Source organism: Bos taurus, chromosome 16, assembly GCF_002263795.3.
Source record: "Bos taurus isolate L1 Dominette 01449 registration number 42190680 breed Hereford chromosome 16, ARS-UCD2.0, whole genome shotgun sequence".
NCBI classification, from domain to species: domain Eukaryota; kingdom Metazoa; phylum Chordata; class Mammalia; order Artiodactyla; family Bovidae; genus Bos; species Bos taurus.
The window spans coordinates 70653708-70674711 of record NC_037343.1 but is presented as its reverse complement, the minus strand read 5'-3'; the positions used below and the strand labels follow the sequence as shown (position 1 = coordinate 70674711).

Genomic DNA, 21004 nt, shown 5'->3' with positions numbered 1-21004 from the left:
AGTGGTTTGTGGATTACCAGGTAATAAATCTCACCAGGGGCAGGGTCAGGGTCAGGGTCAGAGCTGAGCCACAGAGGAGCCAGGGCTCAGTCTCCCCACAACTTGCTTTGGTGTCTGCCCCTCACTGGCCAGTCTGGCGGCCCTGCTGTGAGCCATCATGGACACTCCACCTAAGCTCCAGACTGTTCTCTGCCTTTTTTATCCTGCTAGGATGTGCTTGTGTGAGACCTTATAGCCTAGAAATAAAAACAATTTACAAGTTTCTTCACTGAAAATACATGTTCATGCTTCATAACATTAAATGAGATAATACATGAAAAGCATTTAGAATTAAGGTTGATACAGTCAACACTCAAAAAGTTGGGTATTATTTTAATGCATTAATGACTGCTAACTAGCAGCAGTTGCTGCTTACATGTATTTAGATTTGAAGAGAGGCATTCAGGTGACTTACATCAAAAGAATACCAGTGAGGGAAATCTGAGGTCCTGTGGAGGGTCAACAGAGAAGATAATTGGGGAGCAGGGCAGCAGAGCCTGTTCTATTGAAATCAGACCAGGCACAGGGCTGCCCACTCCAAATCCTCCCCAAACTAGTCTTACGTTCTAATAAATAGGTTGCTGTCTGTTAAAGAAATTGTAATGAAGACTAGAAGCCAGATAAAAGATTAGTCTACAGCAGAGACTCCCAAAGTTTTTTCTTTATTGTTTGGCTGTGATGGGTCTTAGATGCGGCATGTGGGATCTAGTTCCCAGACCAGGGCTCGAACCTGAGTCCCCTGCGTTGGGAGTGCAGCAGCTTAGCCACTGGACCACCAGGGAAGTCCCTCCCTAAGGTTTTGATCTCAGAATTCTTACGTAAAAATCCTTGAGGATCCCAAAGAACTTCTGTTTTATGAGTTATATGTCAATATGAATCATATTAGAAACAAAACCAAAGCTATTCATTTAAAAATAACTATATCTTGACATAAATTTCATTATTATGAAAATAACCTTTCTAAAACAAAACAAAGGTAGTGAGACAAGTGACTCGTTAATGTTTAAAGAGTACAAAACTCTCTAGTGTTACAGAAGATAGCTGGATTCTTAGATTCTTCATTCAAACTGTAAAGATTCCCTATTTTGACATGTTTGAAGAAAAGCCTCGCACGTATATGGACTTGGAAAGGGAAAAGTATTTCACTAGTCTTTTCAGATGATTGTGGCTATTCCTAGCATTTTACTAGCCTTTTCAGCTAATTGTGGCTATTCCTAGCATTTTACTAGTCTTTTCAGATAATTGTGGATACTCCTTAATACTTTGCCAAAATCTGAATTGGTAGTGTCTTAAAGGTTGCTGCTGCTGCTGCTGCTGCTAAGTCGCTTCGGTTGTGTCCGACTCTGTGCGACCCCATAGATGGCAGCCCACCAGGCTCCCCCGTCCCTGGGATTCTCCAGGCAAGAACACTGGAGTGGGTTGCCATTTCCTTCTCCAATGCAGGAAAGTGAAAAGTGAAGTCGCTTAGTCATGTCCAACTCTTCGTGACCCCATGACTGTAGCCTACCAGGCTCCTCCGTCCATGGGATTTTCCAGGCAAGAGTACTAGAGTGGGGTGCCATTGCCTTCTCTGGTCTTAAAGGTTCAGTTCAGTTCAGTTCAGTCACTCAGTTGTGTCTGACTCTTTGCGACCCCATGAATCGCAGCACGCCAGGCCTCCCTGTCCATCACCAGCTCCCGGAGTTCACTCAGACTCACATCCATCGAGTCAGTGATGCCATCCAGCCATCTCGTCCTCTGTCGTCCCCTTCTCCTGCCCCCAATCCCTCCTACCATCAGAGTCTTTTCCAATGAGTCAACTCTTCGCATGAGGTAGCCAAAGTACTGGAGTTTCAGGTTAGTTGCTGTGAAATCTGAAACCAGAGTTCCTACTTTGTTACATTAAAATCTAATGCTCTCTCTTGTTCTATAAAAATATTTCATAATATTATGCATTTGGAAAATAGGATTTCACTGAAGTATGCAGCTTTTCCAAATATTAATATATTTCATCATATGATGCCAGACAAGTCACCTCTGATCTCATTAGAAAGCCTTTCAAGTATTGGGAAGCAGTCAAGCCCATATATGTATTCTAAATCTTGTTTTGGCAGATGCAGGATTTCCAAAATGCTAATTTTATTTTGAAAGCTTGGTTCTCGTCACTGGGTAAAAAATTCTGCCAGTTGTTTCTTGAAGTGACTCACTTCGTGGTTTCTTGCGAAAATTCGTGCCAAATGCCCAAGTCTGGGTAACCGTAATTTATGTCAGTCATTATTTCAAGTGAAAATGATGGTCTATGAAAATCAGGCTGTAGTTCAGCTTGTGACTCAAATAATTGTACGTAGGCTTTTCCTCTAAACAGCCCTCATACTTTGGTGTGTGGCAGTGTGTTATGCATACTTCCTGTGTCATCACAAAATATTAAAAAGTCACATACCCGAGGACTGGGATACAATAGCTGTTATTCCTTCACCAAGGACATTCTTAGGTAAAACTGACTTTTTTAAAAACTGCAAATGCGTGGTAGTGAAAAATCCAGTGGCCACCAGTAGTATGGGTTGATGTCACAGCCCTTTTGGGACTAAGATGCCAGCAGTTATATATATTTCACCACATTTGCAAATGTCACCCAGTAAAAAAATGTAAATAACTTCTTTGTATTATTTATTATAAGAGTTTTGACATGGATTCCCTGTAAAGGTCTTAGGGACTCCCGAGTTTCTTTCCATCAATCACACTGTGAGAATCACTGTTCTAGAGAAGAGTGTCTTTCAATCAACGATTGACAATGTGAGAAGAAAGAGTGGATATAGGGGGAGGGTGGGATGAGCTGGGAGGTTGGAATTGACATATATACCCTACTGTGTGTATAACAGATAGTGGGAGGCTGCTGTGTAACACCGGGAGCTCATTTTGGCGCTCTATGATGACCTGGAAGGGTGGGATGGGGGGAAGGGGAGGAGGTCCCAGCGGGAGGGGATATATGTATACATATTGCTGATTCACCTTGTTTTACAGCAGAAACTAAGGCAACATTGTAAAGCAGTTATTATTTGTTTAATTGCTAAGTCGTATCCAACTCGTTTGCGACCCCACGGACTGTAGCCCACCAGGCTCCTCTGTCCATAGGATTCTCCAGGCAAGAATACTGGAGTGGGTTGCCATTTCCTTCTGCAGGGGATCTTCCTGACCCAGGGATCGAACCCACATCTCCTGCATTGGCAGCTGGATTCTTTACCACTGAATGACCAGGGAAGCCCAAACCGATTATACTTCCCAATTTTTTTTTTTAAAAAAAAGAAGAGCAGAAAGTAAGAGGGGGTCAAGGATCAGAGGTCTCTGATGAGCAGGCAGAAGAAAGGAGACTCCTTGGAAACAGAAAAACCCGTGAGAAAGAAAGGCAGAACTGGGTATTTTTATCAGTTGACCTGTAGTAAGTGGGGCCCTTTTCTTGGTGATGTATTTGGCTTCATCGAGCCTTAGTTTGGCATGCTGGGTCTCTCGCTGCAAACCTGGCCTCTCTAGTTGTGACACACAGGCTTACTTTCCTCACAGCACATGGGATCCTAGTTCCCCGACCAGGGATCAAACCCGTGTCTCCTGCGTTGCCCAGCAGGTTCTTAATCACCGGGGAAATTGTTAAGCCCTTTCTTAGACCCTATTGAGAAACACCAAAATTACATTTAGATTTTCAGTAAAACGAAAGACTTCCATTCAGAAAAAAGTACCATTCTCATATTCCACTGCAGGCAAAGGTACACAGGTAAGGGGCACATTTCTGAAATCAGCTCTTCTATAACCTGCCTGCCTAACCTCAGCTTCTGGGACCAAGATGCCTGTCCCCACCCACTCTTTACAGGTGGAACCAGTCATTCATTCTTGTAGGTGAGCATTGCCCTGAAGTAACTCGGAGCGGCCTTGACACCGTCCTGAGCATGGATATAGTCTCATGAATTCTCACAGGAGATAAAATACCTTTGGGTCCCTAAAGAGAGAGAAGGTTCAAGGTGCATTGACCTCGTCTTACATCTGTACTGAGATCCATGGATGTCCTGTGAGCAGGTTTGAATCAGAAGGAGGAGGACATGGGCCTGGAGGCCCTAAAGCCTTGAGAAATTAAGGGAATGGGTTCAGTAGAGAGGGGGAAATGACTCATAAGGTAAAGTCTATGAACTTCACGCCCCATTGAGACAAATGACAGGTCGGGCTTATGTCTAGTCCTGTCCCATGTATTCATTTGCACTTTTCCCTTCATTGATATTGTTTTAAAAGCCCATGATGAAATGGTCACTGGAAAGAGAACTGTCCAAAGCCGGGAGACACTTGATTTCCGGTTGCAGCCTCTAGGTTTTGTTTGACACATGCTGCTTAAGCAAACATCTCTTCCTCGGGAAAACATCTGCTTCCTCCAGGGACTGAAAGGGCCCCAATCCCCTGAGATTAATGGACAGAGTGCATTTTCATAGAGCTTCATAAGAGTAAAACTGACATGAGTGACAATGATCTCTTTTTCAGTCAAAAGCCCACTCCTCAAAACATTAGTTCAGTCGCTCAGTTGTGTCTGACTCTTTGCGACCCCATGGGCTGCAGCATGCCAGGCTTCCCTGTCCATCACCAAACATATCTGACCCTTCAGACATATTTTGACCCAAAACCAAGAGAGGTGAATTGCAGATCATCAGCTGGGGTGGGATTTTGGATGGACAAAGCTTCCCCATTACACAGTCAGCAGCTCAGTATTAGAGGAGTCCCTGAGCACACTACGCCTGGGCATAGTCAGCACCTCCAAACCTATGCAGTGCTTGCTACTATTAATGCATGACACTTTTTTTGTATAGTTAGACCATATTTTAAAATTTTTTATTTATTTTTGGCTGTGATGGGTCTTTGTTGCTGCACTAGCTTTTTCTGGTTGCGTAGAGGAGGGGCTGCTCTTCGTTGCAGTGCGCAGGCTTCTCATTGAAGTGACTTCTCTTGTTCCAGAACACAGGCTCCAGGTTCCTGGGCTTGAGTAGTTGTAGCACACAGACTTAGTTGCTCCGAGGCCTGTGGGATCTCCCCAGACAGGGATCAAACCTGTGTTCCCTGCATTGGCAGGTAGATTCTTAACCACTGGACTACCAGGGATGTCTAGACTATATTACTGCTGTGCATTATTTTATTGTCTCTGCAGTACTGTGAGCCCTTTGAAAGCACCCGTCGTGGTATGTTGGATTAAAACACGAGCAGCCTTTGGGAGCCTAAAGTCTTAGGCATGATGAAACCCAACCGCCCATAGTCTTGCGGCAGTAATAGAAACCCTCTGAATTTCTGTTTCTTCCTTTACAAGATGGGACAATAGTTCCTTGCTTGGAGGCTTGTGGTGAGGATTAAATTTATGTAGAAGGTCGCTTCTGAGCGAATGAGACCCATTATTATTCTCATTGACAGTATAAATAGGGTCAAATAAGGACAGTATAAATAGAGATGACCCTTGAGAAGCAGTTGAGGGGGAGCTGAGGTCTAAGTGTTTGGATTTCATGTTATTCATAGCAGCTGCCAGTAAAATTATTGATGTCCAAAGGATTTAGATATTAATACTTCTGTGTGCAAGTGGGTGCCGTCCTGGACATTGTGACCAGCACGTGAAACTCGAGAATTCCGGAGAGATACAGATCTGAGCAAACGCGATAGGGGTCAACGCACTTTGGCACCAAAGAACGAAACTGAGATGTTCTTGTGGGCAGGAAAAAAAAACGATTTTTATGTGTATTGCACAACCCACAACAAAGGAGATTAAATCACAAACGAGGAAGGAAGCTGCTGACAAGTCCACTGCCCGTCCACAGCTCTTCATTTCTCCTTGTTCCCTTTCCAGTCACATGCACGAGTAATTGCCCACAGACGTAAAGCAGTTTGCATACTCAATATCATAAGCACTTCCCATATCACTACATGGCCTTTGTAACCATTTTATTTTTTTTCCAGTTTTATTGACATATAATTGACATATAACATTGTATTTAAGGTGAACAACATAACGATTTGATTTCTATATTGTTAAATGATTACCACAGTAAGTTTAGTTAACATATATCACCTCACATAGTTACATGTTTTTTTCCTTGTGATGAGACCTTGTAAGATCTACTCTCTTAGCAACTTTCAAATAACCATTATTTTAAATCATTGTGTAATATTCCAATAAGGCTGATACACTATAATTTACCTAATGGGTCCTTACTGGTGGCCATTCATTTGTTCACTTAGCATATACAGAGCATTTACAATTGTGTCAGAGTTCACACCAGCAACTGGAAATATAAAGCAGTGTCCTGCCCTCAAAATGCTCACAGACAGGAAAATCACCAGGTCCACAGCACTTGATCTAGACCGTCCATGCGCAATTGGCAACAGACCCCCGAGGAGGCGGCACCCCGCCCCGCGTGGTACTCTCAGCTCTTACCGCGGGGAGCACACAGGGCTTTCCCTTCTTTGGAAGGGAGGAGGATTGTGATACTTGCCTTTGAGGCCCCGGTTTCATCGTTTTATGCCCCAGTGCCTCTGCGCCCAGCCCAGCACTCCCTCACCCTCACCTTCTGGTTTGTCAAAACCCTCTCAACTCCCTCCACCTCAATGAGACTTGAAGCCCTGAAGTGTAATCCTGGGTTATATTTGCATTTTAAATGGATAAGCCTCAAACAGTCTCCGTTGTCTGAGAAGACAGACTGGGCGAGGCTTTGCTCCTTGTGTCTCTGAAGTCACTTTGCTTTAGGCTCGTGTCTCTTTTACCTCCGAGTAAGTCGATGTTTTCCTTGACCCTGAGAGCCTGGCTGCCAGACCCGCACCAGGCACAGGGCAGCCAGGGCCGGCTCTGCCCCAAACTGGGGAGAGCACGCCCTCTGCTGGTCATCTCATAAACTGCTTAAATTCAGTTCCGCTCAGTCGCTCAGTATCCGACTCTCTGCGACCCCATGAACTGTAGCGCGCGAGGCCTCCCTGTCCATCACCAACTCCCAGAGTTTACTCAAACTCATGTCCATTGAGTCGGTGATGCCATTCAACCATCTCATCCTCTGTCGTCCCCTTCTCCTCCTGCCCTCAATCTTTCCCAGCATCAGGGTCTTTTCAAATGAGTCAGTTTTTTGCATCAGATGGCAAAAGTATTGGAGTTTCAGTTTCAGCATCCTTCTAATGAATTTTCAGGACTGATTTCCTTTAAGATGGACTGGTTGGATCTCTTTGCAGTCCAAGGGACTCTCAGGAGTCTCCTCCAACAGCACAGTTCAAAAGCATCAATTCTTTGGTGCTCAGCTTTCTTTATAGTTCAACTCTCACATCCATACATGCATGACTACTGGAAAAACCATAGCTTTGACTAGATGGACCTCTGTTGGCAAAGTAATCTCTTTGCTTTTTAATATGCTGTCTAGGCTGTACTGTTTCAGACTCACTGCCAAAATTTCACTGGGGATGGCGGTGTGTGTTTGTGGGGTGGGGCATAGGGTGTGTTGGTTTTTTTCAGCCATATCCAAGCCAGCAAGCGCTACTTAACCCAAACACACACACACACGCACACACATGAGTGTGTGTCCCGCCACTCCCAGCTCTGGGCAGCACCTAACAGGGCAACAGCAATCTCACATCTGTCTAGTGATGCTTACAAACCAAATAATGGGATGGGTGGTGAATGTCCTGATTCCTCTTAACTGCCCTGGATGATTTCTGTAAAATGGAGCCCAGCTCAGTGATTCTTCCTGGAGGCCGCTCCTGTGGCCCTCGGGGTCCCTCGGGCCACGTTGTTCCAGACTCAGCCCGGTGTCCCAACAGCAGGCTTCCTTCCACTGACCCCTCACAGCTCGGCAGTGGACTCTCACCCTTCTCCACTCCTGCCGACCAAATATCAAGAAATAGTGGCCTGTGCAGCACAAAACTATTTTTTTTATGTTGGGCAAAAGGATTTGCACGCAGTGTTAGTCTCTGAACCAGGTTACCAGAGGACTCGTGGAAACATACTCTCCAAGTTGGGATAAACGCTTGTCTGCACCTGGAAGATGAGCCTCCTTCAACAGGGGACTTTCCTCAGTGTTTCTCCCGGTCACATGTTTCGCAGGTAGGTTCCCAAACCCTTTTCACCTGCCGGCACACCTAGAAAAGGATCCTCTTTGTACAACACCCTGGGGCAGATGACCTTTTAGAACTAACACCCCAAAAAAGATGTCCTTTTCATTATAGGGGACTGGAATGCAAAAGTAGGAAGTCAAGAAACACCTGGAGTAACAGGCAAATTTGGCTTTGGAATATGGAATGAAGCAGGGCAAAGGCTAATACAGTTTTGCTAAAAGAACGCACTGGTCATAGCAAACACCCTCTTCCAACAACACAAGAGAAGACTCTACACATGGACATCACCAGATGGTCAACACCGAAATCAGATTGATTATATTCTTTGCAGCCAAAGATGGAGAAGCTCTATACAGTTAGTGAAAACAAAACCGGGAGCTGACTGTGGCTCAGATCATGAACTCCTTATTGCAAAATTCAGACTGAAATTGAAGAAAGTAGGGAAAACCACTAGACCATTCAGGTATGACCTAAATCAAATCCCTTATGATTATGCAGTGGAAGTGAGAAATAGATTTAAGGGCCTAGATCTGATAGATAGAGTACCTGATGAACTACGGACGGAGGTTCGTGACATTGTACAGGAGACAGGGATCAAGACCATCCCCGTGGAAAAGAAATGCAAAAAAGCAAAATGGCTGTCTGAGGAGGCCTTACAAATAGCTGTGAAAAGAAGAGAAGCAAAAAGCAAAGGAGAAAAGGAAAGATATAAGCATCTGAATGCAGAATTCCAAATGGCAAGGAGAGATAAGAAAGCCTTCCTCAGTGATCAGTGCAAGGAAATAGAGGAAAACAACAGAATGGGAAAGACTAGAGATCTCTTCAAGAAACTTAGAGATACCAAGGGAACATTTCATTTAAAGATGGGCTTGATAAAGGACAGAAATGGTGTGGAACTAACAGAAGCAGAAGATATTAAGAAGAGGTGGCAGGAATACACAGAAGAACTGTACAAAAAAGATCTTCATGACCCAGATAATCACAATAGTGTGATCACTGACCTAGAGCCAGACATCCTGGAATGGGAAATCAAGTGGGCCTTAGAAAGCATCACTACGAACAAAGCTAGTGGAGGTGATGGAATTCCAGTTGAGCTATTTCAAATCCTGAAAGATGATGCTGTGAAAGTGCTGCACTCAATATGCCAGCAAAGTTGGAAAACTCAGCAGTGGCCACAGGACTGGAAAAGGTCTGTTTTCATTCCAATCCCAAAGAAAGGCAATGCCAAAGAATGCTCAAACTACCGCACAATTGCACTCATCTCACACGCTAGTAAAGTAATGCTCAAAATTCTCCAAGCCAGGCTTCGGCAATACGTGAATAATGAACTTCCAGATGTTCAAGCTGGTTTTAGAAAAGGCAGAGGAACCAGAGATCAAATTGCCAACATCCGCTGGATCATCGAAAAAGCAAGAGAGTTCCAGAAAAACATCTATTTCTGCTTTATTGACTATGCCAAAGCCATTGACTGTGTGGATCACAATAAACTGTGGAAAATTCTGAAAGAAATGGGAATACCAGAGCACCTGACCTGCCTCTTGAGAAACCTATATGCAGGTCAGGAAACAACAGTTAGAACTGGACGTGAAACAACAAACTGGTTCCAAATAGGAAAAGGAGTACGTCAAGGCTGTATATTGTCACCCTGCTTATTTAAATTATATGCAGAATACATCATGAGAAACGCTGGGCTGGAAGAAGCAAAAGCTGGAATCAAGAGTACTGGGAGAAATATCAATAAGCTCAGATGACACCACCCTTATGGCAGAAAGTGAAGAGGAACTCAAAAGCCTCTTGATGAAAGTGAAAGAGAAGAGTAAAAAAGTTGGCTTAAAGCTCAACATTCAGAAAATGAAGATCATGGCATCTGGTCCCATCACTTCATGGGAAATAGATGGGGAAACAGTGGAAACAGTGTCAGACTTTATTTTTGGGGGCTCCAAAATCACTGCAGATGGTGATTAAAGCCATGAAATGAAAAGACGCTTACTCCTTGGAAGGAAAGTTATGACCAACCTATACAGCATATTCAAAATCAGAGACATTATTTTGCCAACAAAGGTCCGTCTAGTCAAGGCTATGGTTTTTCCTGTGGTCATGTATGGATGTGAGAGTTGGACTGTGAATAAAGCTGAGCGCAGAAGAACTGATGCTTTTGAACTGTGGTGTTGGAGAAGACTCTTGAGAGTCCCTTGGACTGCAAGGAGATCCAACCAGTCCATCCTAAAGGAGACCAGTCCTGGGTGTTCGTTGGGAGGACTGATGCTGAAGCCCGAACTCCAATACTTTGGCTACTTCATGCAAAGAGTTGACTCATTGGAAAAGACCCTGATGCTGGGAGGGATTGGGGGCAGGAGGAGAAGGGGACGACAGAGGATGAGATGGCTGGATGGCATCAACAACTCAATGGACATGAGTTTGGGTAAACTTCGGGAGCTGATGATGGACAGGGAGGCCTGGCGTGCTGCGATTCATGGGGTCGCAAAGAGTTGGACACGACTGAGCGACTGAACTGAACTGAACTGGGGCAGATGGGTGGAGCTGCTCTGAAGTCCCCAGGCCCCAGGCCCCGCCTCCCACAACAGGGCTCACTCTCCCGGCAGGCCTGATCCAGACACTCAGCATCTCGGGCTTGCCTCCAAATCCCCTGGGGAGGGTCCTTGGTAAACCCCAGCATGCTGTGCCCCACCCCAGAGGTTCTGATTCTGCAGGTGTGAGGTGGGGCCCGAGGACTGGTGTCCCTCACAAGCTCCCAGATGATGCACCGCAGCAGGTCTGGGGCCCATACTTTGAGAGCTCCCACCCTATAGAAGCTGCCTCTGATCTCCCTTCCCTGGGTGGGCTGAGCACACAGTAACTTTTTAGGGGGGTCTCCCCAGGCTCAGCTCCCCACCAACCCCGTACCTGCTCTCTAGGTTGCCCCAGAAACCCTTCCTCCAGCCTGGCTGGAAACAGGACCTGGCTGTTTCTTTCATGATCCAGAGGGGAGGCTTCTGTCTTTTCCCTGTGAAGAGGAACAGGGTAGAGATTGGGTTTCTTAACCGTCTGGATGGCTCTGAGCCCAGCAGGTGCATTTGTGGCCATGGAGGGGAGGCACGCAGATGGCACCGCTGGCCCATCTCCAGCCTGCGCAGGACACACGGCATCGGGCACCTGTGCAGAAACAACCTGAGCACCCATGGGAGACATGGGGCGGGCCAGGCGGTCCCTGGAGAGAGTCAGCTGTTGCTCTCCCCTATCAGATGTTTATCTTCCTCCCTCCTCCTTGCTTTTGGCCCGCTTCAGAGAACAGGGTGGATCTGAGACGGAGGCAGCGGACTTTGCTCCTAGGAAAGGAGGGTTGGGAAAACCAGCCTCTAGGAAAGCAGCGTTCTCCCTGGTGAAGACGGCATCGATGTGTATCTGGTTCCAGCAGCATCCTGATCACCATGAATCGAGGATGGCAAGCAACACGCCTCCCTGTTTTGGAGAAAAGGTAGCAAAGGAGAGAAGAGACTCTGTCCCAGAGTCTGGGCACAAAATCCAGCACTTTCAACAGGCCAAACTCCTGGGCTTGATGCTAAGGCCTCCTGAGCAAGTAAAGGAGGGAAAAAGGGACTTTCCTGGCGGTCCAGGGGTTAAGACTCCACACTTGCACTGCAGGCAAGCACGACGTGACTAGGAAATTAAAAAAAAAAAATGAAAGGAGGGAAAGAGATGTTTGTGGGCTTACTTTTTACGTTCTAGGAGTTACCTGGTGATCCCGGCATGGCCACGCGGGTCAGACTCACATAAGACAACCACTTCCCGGAATCACGTATTCACTTCTAGAACTATCAAGTATGGGTTCACCCAACCCTTCCTCTTCCTGTTTATGTTTTGTCTGTAATACTCATAAAGAAAATGAATTGTATGATTAGGACTTCCATTTTTTTCTTCTTCTTTAAATTACCTTTTAAAATTCAAGATCTTCTCTGGGTTTCTGTCTCACAGGTTAATTATAGGGTTGATTCGTTTATTCATTCAACAAACATTAAACAGTAATTTCGGGCCAGGGTTGCAGAGCCAAGCGAGACCTGCTGCCGGGTCTGGTAGTCTGGTGAGGACAGACGTATGGAGAATTTAAACGGTGAGAAAGTGCTGAGGAGGGGACCTGGGCCGAGTGCTGAGGGACATTAGCGAGTATGAACTCTGTGGGTGGGGCTGGGGAAGGCTCTGAGCCGAGCTGCTGTTGGAGCTGCGTCTGGCAGGAGCATCTCCAGGCCCCTGTGGGACCTCCCCCGAGTTTTCTGTCTTCTCCAAACAAGAGCTTAGCAAAAGCTGCCCTGGGCAAAAGCTCTGCCCTTAGCAAATGCATTTGAAACCCTACTTCCCCAGCGCTGTTTTTATTCTTGAGTTTCCTTCCGCACTAGCTCAGCTGACTTTCCCAAAAGGAATATGTGGCTGGTATATTTGGTGTGTTCCTGTCACTTCATCGCCTCCTAGGAACAAGTGAGCACTTTAAAATTGGGAAAGATTGTCCTGAATTTGAAGGGTTTACAGGAACTCTAGCTGGGCAGGGGACCAGATCCCATGAAACACCCTTTCCAAAACTCAAATTCAGTTTGTACAACAATAAGCAGGGATGCTTGCAATGAAAAAAACAAAACCAAATGAAAAGAAACCTCACAGGTTGTTCCAGTTCACTCCCAGAAATTGATTCTTTAGACCCAGGATGCTGTCATGAAATTTTTCAGAAGCGACCCACCTGTTTGTGCTGGTGGGTTGCTTGTGAAAGCAACTGGCCATCTTTGCCTCTGCAGGTTCTTACCGCTTATTTGGAGGCCTACTTGGGCTGCTGCTAAGTGAAGAGATTCCTCCAGTAAACAAGGTTCGGGGGGTGGGGAAGGGGGCTTGGAGGATCCAACCAAGCCTCTGGCTTAAGAAGGAGCCAGAGAACCACTTGGGGCATCGTCCACAGCTGGGAAAAAGCTCACTGAAGGCCTCACTGCAGAAGGGTCCACAGGAACATCACTGATCCATTAGCAAGCAATGCTGGTCAGGCTCCCGACTGAAAGGCTAAGGTCCTTCTAGAGGAGGAGACAATAACATACCCCATCTGCTGAGAGCATTACAGTTCCCAAAGGGCTTCACTGCATGATCTCATCTGACCATCACGGTCAGCACATGTGAGAAGCAGGTTTTGATTCCTGTAACCCTGGCAGCACCAAGAGATGCTGGGTGAGACTTCAGCATCACCCTGGCCGGCTCCCCGTTCCCCAACCCACCCCCAACAAGCCTATCATCTAAGCAAAACGGTGTACACGTGCTTGCTGACAATATCTCAGCATCTCCTTTCTTAGGGCCCCAAGAGCCTCCTATAATAAACTCTGAAGCCTCACTGATCACAGACATTTTGCAGAGGGGTAAACTCAGGCTCAGCCTTGCCAAAAGTTGTGTAGCTAGAAAAAAATGGAGCTGCAACTAGGACAGATTCGCAAGGCAGGCCTCTCCCTTGACTCGTATGAGCTGCCTCCTTGGCGAAAAGTGAAGTCGTTCAGTCGTGTCCGACTGTTTGCGACCCCATGGACTGTAGCCTACCAGGCTTCTCAGTCCATAGGATTTTCCAGGCAAGAGTACTGGAGTGGGGTGCCATTGCCTTCTCCAGGGGATCTTCCCATCCCAGGGATCAAACCCGGGTCTCCTGCATTGTAGGCAGATGCTTTACCCTCTGAGCCACCAGGGAAGAGTGTCAGAAAACCCAAGCAGGGAGAGGCAGGCACAACCTCAGCCTCAGACTCTGACCTGAGGGATGACCCAGAGGGAGGCACATCCCTAAGGCATTGGCACAGATGGTCAGCCTGGTGGGCATCATGGGCTGGCTTTCTTAGCCCTGGCACCAATCTGCTGCTGGCACTCCTGCCTTCAGCACCCACGAGACAGTTGCCTGGACTGCTCTTGGGCATCGGGCCCCCTGTAAACTCTCATTAGTGTGCTCAAGGCAGCCCCCTTGCTATGTACGCTCCATCCTCTGAGACTTGCAGCGAGGATCTGGGTCAGTGACGGAAGTTAGGCATAGAGAGGTGGACACTCTGGGCTGCTAATTATGACAATGATCATAAGCCACACTTCTTGTTCTCTTCAGTCGCTCAACCGTGTCTGACTCTGCAACCCCATGGACTGTGGCACATCAAGTTCCTCTGTCCTTCACCATCTCCCAGAGCTTGCTCAAACTCATGTCCATTGAGTCGGTGATGCTGTCTAACCATCTCATCCTCTGCTGCCCTCTTCTCCTTTTGCCTTCGATCTTTCCCAGCATCAGGATCTTTTCCATTAGGTCAAGTCTGCATCAGGTGGCCAAAGTATTGGAGCTTCAGCTTCAGCAACAGTCCTTCCAATGATTAGTCAGGGCTGACTTCCTCAAGGAGAAAATCAGTCACATTGTTGATTCCCAAACCTGGAGATCTGGGGATCTTTTGCCATAAAGTTGAACAAGCCACGCCTACTTGCTCCTGAGTCAGATACCCGGAGGGAGCTGGAGGTTCATATACGTTAGGCTGTTTGATAACACTTGTATGTTGAATAAAGTTTGAAGTTTAAACCCACACATGCATCTCCTGTGTTTATCTTAGTGATGGTTATGTAGTTGAGAGTCTGCAGCAGAAAATGTAGCTCAAAAAGCTACCTTGGTTCTTTCTCATCTGGTACCAGGCGCTTCAGGATCTGCTGTCCCCAATGCAAACATGGCCAAGTCCAAGAACCACACCATGCACAACCAGTACTGAAAATGGCCCAGAAACAGCATCAAGAAATCCCAATCACAAGAATATGAGTCTCTTAAGGCGGTGGACCCCAAGTTCCTGAGGATCATGCACTTTGCCAAGAAACACAACAAGAAGGGCCTGAAGAAGATGCCGACAACGCCAAGGCTGAGGCTGTCAAGGCCCTCGTGAAGCCCAAGGAAATCAAGCCCCAGATCCCAATGGGCGGCAGCCGCAAGCTCAGCCAACTTGCCTACACCGCTCAGCCCAAGCTCAGGAAACGTGCCCGTGCCCGCATCATCAAGGGTCTCAGGCTCTGCCGGCCAAAGTCCCAGGCCAAGGCTTCAACCAAGGCCTGGGCACCTACAGCTGCAGCTCTGGCTCCCAAGGGTGCCCAGGCACCAAAGCTCTGGAGTAGAGACCTTCATCTGCCAGTATGAGGACAGAAGGGCCGATGTGACCCCTGGGCTGCTGTCTGCATAGTGCCGGTGCCCTCATTTGGGATCTGAACAAATAAATCTGAGACAGGATCTGTCAAAAACAAAACAAAAAGCTACCTTGGTTTCCAGTGACCGGTAGCGTGAGGTGTCTGTGGCCTACCCGATGGACCCAGGAGACAGCGGGGCATCTGGGCACGACATCAACCATCCCAGGCTCGGCTCAGGTCCACTTGGCTGGCCCCCTGCGTGTGGGGCTCGAGGTGGCTGGGTTGCTCCATGTGGCACAAGGGGCCCCGTCTGGCCCTCCCCTGGCAGAGCTGAGCTAGTGCTCTTCCTTCTGTTCCACTCCCCCATCTCGGACTCTGCTCTGCACCCATTGCTGGGGTTTGGAGGGGGGGCGTCGCTGGGAGCCCTGCGAGGGTGGAGACAGGCACCTTCTGGATGTTGCTTTGCCCTGGGATGGAGAGGCTCTCCCTCTGAGCTGGGAACACAGGCCCGCGTCCCTGGTTTCTGAGTTGGCTGGAGCATCCTCCGTTGAGCCATCAAAGAGGACCCTGAGAGCTGAGGGCAGGGCAGCTAGGCAAGGATGCTCTCTCGCTGTGGGATCCCATGGGTTTCTGGATTTGAGACTGCCTGGCATGATAACCAGCCCAGAAGTGTTCTGCAGTGGGGAAGCGGCTGCTGGGAGAGATGGACAGAGCACACAGAGGCTTTGGTTTTAGATCTCACTAGCTGACTATCTGGAGGCAGGTTACTCACCTCTCTGAGCCGAGTCATGCTGGGAATTCGGAGTCAGTGGGTTAAACGAGGCGGAGATGGCGGGTTCCCCACACAGCACAGGATGCCCTACCGATGCGGCTCCCGCGCCCTTCCCCTTCTGTTAGAGTCTGTGTCTCCAGCGCGCAGTCGGGCAAGCCAGATGTCAGGACTAAAGGCACAGTCTTCCCAGCAAGCTGGCCACCTCCCCGGGACCCCACAGCTGCCAGCTCCTTCCTTAAAAAACACTGAGTCAGAGCTAGTGCCCTGGAGCACCGTCAGGGGCAAGGCAAACAGCAAGAGGTCTTTCTCTGGACATTCGCTCCTGGGTAAGCTCAGGCGGCAGCCCCATCCCTGCAGTGCTGGTCACACAGGCTGCAGGGGGCTGAGCCCTGAGGGGTCATCTCTTGTCCTCTCTCCCGGCTCCCCAAGCTCCTGGCAGAGACCCAGGGAGGGCCAAATCAGGTGAGCAGCCTTGCTCAGAGGGTCTGGACAGAGCTGTGTGCTCACCCAGGGACGAGGCAGCTCTGCTTCTCCTGGAACCCCCTGAACATGACAGCAGCTTTTGGCCCCCGGCCCCTGATGGGGTCACCGTCTGAACACTGAGGCCTCTTCCAGCCCACTCTGCCAGGTCCCCATGAAATGTAAACACAGGTGGGCTTGCTCTTCTGGAAACAGACTTTGGGGTTGGCTCTGAGCTGGACTCTAAATCTTTAAAACTGTCCATGAGGCAGCCTTGGGTGAACAGCCTGTGCGGCCTGTGGATTCCCCAGTGTTTTGCATTCTTGTTTCCTCACTGATGGATCATATGAGCGGTACTGCCTCCTCGGTCCCGAGGCTGTCCCCCTTGTTCACTCTGCGGTCACTGGGTGGCAGAGTGAGGCACCGTCCTGTTGGTGCCCTCCAGCTGGAGCTCCATCCCTTCATGGCAAATAGATGGGGAAACAATGGAAACAGTGAGAGACTTTATTTCCTTGGGCTCCGAAATCACTGCAGATGGTGACTGCAGCCAGGAAATTAAAAGACACTTGCTCCTTGGAAGAAAAGCTATGACCAACCCAGACAGCATAATAAAAAGCAGAGACGGTACTTTACCAACAAAGGTCTGTATAGTCAAAGCTATCATTTTTCCAGCAGTCATATATGGATGTGAGAGTTGGACCATAAAGAAAGCTGAGTGCTTAAGAATTGATAACTTTTGAACTGTGGTGCTGGAGAAGACTGTTGAGTATCCCTTGGAATGCAAGGAGATCAAACCAGTCAATCCTAAAGGAAATCAGTCCTGAATACTCATTGGAAGGACTGATGCTGAAGCTCAAGCTCCAATACTTTGGCCACCTGATGTGAAGAACGGACTCATTGGAAAAGACCCTGATGCTGGGAAAGACTGAAGGCAGGAGGAGAAGGGGACAACAGAGGATGAGATGGTTGGATGGCATCGCCTACTCAATGGACATGCATTTGAGTAAACTCCTGGAGTTGGTGATGGACAGGGAGGCCTGGCATGCTGCAGTCCATGGGGTCGCAAAGAGTCAGACATGACTGGGAGACTAAACTGAACTGAACTCATCAGGGGCTCCACGGATACAGCCCAGATTCTCAGACTTGAAGAATCACCCAAGGACTTGTTCAACTGCTTTTGTCCTGCCTCTTACTAGCTGTGTGCATCTGGCAGGTTACTAACCTCTCTGAACCGATTTTCCGATTCAGCAGTCCAAGGTGGGGGTAAGAATTTGTATTTCTATCAAGTTTCCAGGTGATATGACAGCTACTGTTCAGGGGAAAGTGTCAGGGGCTAAAAGTCCCTCCCTGGCTCCTGGGAGTCCAGTGGCCTGGGATCAAACACTCTCATCTCGTAAAAAGTAGGTAGAGGTGACCATGCACAGAATTCCTTCAGGAAGGCTCCGGTGCTGGCATTTCCCACCCCATCCCCCTCCCAACATCCTTTGTCACCGTCCCTAGAGTGTATCTCCACTGAAGCACTCAGTGGCCAAACAGTCAACCTGTTTGCAACCACAGAAGCCCAACACTGAGTAGACGCCATTGAAGAGAGAACAGAGATTGGAGGAAAGTAACAGGAGAAGGTGACAGAGAACAGAAACAGAGCCGTGCACACACGCACTGGTCCCAGTGAGACCCCAGATGGGATAACGCCCCCCTGTACTGGGGTTTGAGACGGGAGACAATCCAAGAGGCCCCTCCTGCCCTTCTTCACTGCACCTTTCCCAGGCTCCTTGTGGCATGTGACTGGGTTCTGGCTCAAGGCACCCCAGGGCTTTGACAACCCCATGGCACACAAGCTGAGAGAGACAGAGAGAAATGTACAGAGAAACTCAGAACAAGGGAAAGAGAATATAACTTGGGAGCTTTTTGTATCAGGGTGGGAATGGCATCACTTCCACTGACATTCCCCCGGTAAGAACCCTGTCGCATGCCACAGGGAGCCTGAGAAAGGTGCTGTGAACAAGTGCAGAAAGCGGCTCGAGGATTTTCTCCCATCTCAAAAGTGCAAGTGTTAGTCGCTCAGTCATGTCCCATGGACTCTTTGAGACCCCGCCATGGACTGTAGCCCACCAGGCTCCCCTGTCCATGGAATTCTTGAGGCAAGAATATTGGAGTGAGTTGCCATTTCCTTCTCCAGGGGAACTTCCTGATCCAGGGATTTAACCCAGGTCTCCTGCATTGCAGGCAGATTCTTTACTGTCTGAGCCACCAAGGAAGCCCCAGTCCTTCATGGCTGCATGGAGCAGAGCACCTCCTTCCCCACACCCATTAAGACTTTATGAGAGAACAATGAACTCCCACTGAATTAATCTGCTGAAATCTCGGACTCGATCTATCTACCTGCAAGAGAATGTAGCATTCCCCAACCAATGTATCAGACACAAATGGAAAGAGAGAAAGACAGTAGATGCTCCCACAACGTACAACCTTGCAGGTCACTCCATTAGTTTGATCAGAACGAGCTCATTTAACATCTTGGGCTCTAGGACGGTAACAATTACCACCTGTGGAGTGTGCTCAGGGGCCACACTGCTTTCCCTTCAGGAATTCATTTTATTCCTTGTAAGAATGTGAGAAGTGGTACGACTGTAATCCCTGTTTTGAAGATGCAGATCTGAGGTGAGCGGCCGGCGCGCCGTTAAGTACTCTACCCAAGGTCATGCAGTGATCACCTCTGGGAAGAGGCAGTGGCAAGATCTGACTCCAGGCTGCCTGTCTGTAGCCCACATGCTCTAAATTACACCAAACCCTCCCTGAAGACTCAAGGCCCAGTCCTTGGCTGTAGGGAGCTTAAACTGAGTTGGGAAGACATCATGGTGTATACTTGAGAGTATGGATTTTGGGTGGAGGAAAAGAATTTGTCTAATCCTAAGATGGCTTGCTAAATGCAAATGTGATGACCCCACAGTTGAAGGAGGAGGTTGGGAGTAAAGGGAGATGGGATTAATGCAACAGGAACAGATCCCGGTAACCTTAGGAGTTTGATGAAACTGTGACAGTCTGGAGAACTCTGTGTGAATGTCAGATTCCCCAACTTCCCTTCCCCTCCTGCTCTCCACGCCATCCTGCATCCTCCTCTTCAGCTTCGTGATTTCAGGTCTTTTCCAAGAGCTGAACTGTTGTATCCTTCACTATTGTATCCCCAGCCCCAGAAACAGGGCTAGGCCTAGAGTACATGCTCAGTATTTGTGGGATGACTTGATAGGGAGAAATATAGCTGGTGGGGGCTTGGCAGCAAGAGTTTGTTCACTTGGAGCCTCAAATCTGTGAACGTTATGGGCTGTGGAATCTCAAGAGGCCATCTGGTCCATGCCTTGCTTCCGCTGGTGACTGCCTGCCAATCATCCAGTCTCTTCTCTCCTTAAAGACCTAATATATGACAGCAGGGCTGACAGAGGCTTTTAGAGACCACATAGTCCAGGTGATCTCCATCTTGGATCTGTACAGTCCTCCAGTTTATGGGATACCAACGCCTGGACCCGCTCTTGGAAAGATTCTGATTTGATTGGTCTGGGCTGTTGCCCAGATATCAGAATTTTTAGTGGCTCTCTAGGCGCTCTTCATGTGCTGCTGAGGCTTAGAACTAGAGGTCTAATCCAATCCCTTTGTTTTATAGACCAAGCCTCAGAGAAGGGAAGGGGGATGCCCAGGATTATTCAGCCAGCTCTTGAAGGGATGAGCCCCAAGTCCAGTGAGCACGCTTCTCTACTCCAAAGGCCTCCCCATCATCTCTTCTGAAAATGTAGTTTTTGATCTCCTGGTTTTGGGGGCTGAAAGTGATTCCTAAGGTTAGAATCTTTAAACCTTTCCTTGATCTGCCCAGAGTGGATTCAGCTTTAACCCAGAGTCTCAATCCAGTCCAAAGCAGTTTCACCCAGGTCCTCCTTCTTGCTCTGTATGGGCCTCCCTGTACGACCACATGCCAGTTCTTCAGCTTCTTGGGGAGGTCTCCCCACATGCCTCGGGAGCATCTCTGATCCACACGCCTTCCCCGCTCAGTCCCTTTCTGGCTTTCTTTCCTCCACTCAGCTGCCTTTGACCCACTTATTCTTCTCCAGGCTAAAGTCCTCCCTGAGCACCCCTTGCCCACTGAGCTGTCCCCAGCAGGAAAGACCTGGCAGACAGTGGGTCTTGCCTCCTTTTGCATTTCTCCTCCTTGATGACTCCCCTCTGGCTCTGCAAAGGGAAAACTGGCCCCAGAAAACTGCCTCTGTCCTCCTCCCAGCTGGCACACAGCTAACTTGAGTCATGCCCTTGGAATACACATAATCGGATCTCATTTGTTAAAATAATAAAACAAAACAAAACAAAAACCCCAGCAGTGCAAAACACATGCTGATACAGGCTTTGGTGAAAGATGATACAAAGTAGACTGACTGTTCCTTAATCAGGAGCTCAGTAAACACCCCTTTCCTGGGAGAGCCTCCCAGAGGGTATTCTGGGAAGCCCGGAGAGTTTTTA

The 21004-nt window shown here is 48.2% G+C and overlaps 1 pseudogene; it reads left to right on the top strand.

The window, feature by feature from the left end:
• Positions 1 to 14825: 14825 nt before the first annotated feature.
• LOC100138845 (large ribosomal subunit protein eL29-like) lies at positions 14826 to 15283 on the top strand (annotated as a pseudogene).
• Positions 15284 to 21004: the final 5721 nt, after the last annotated feature.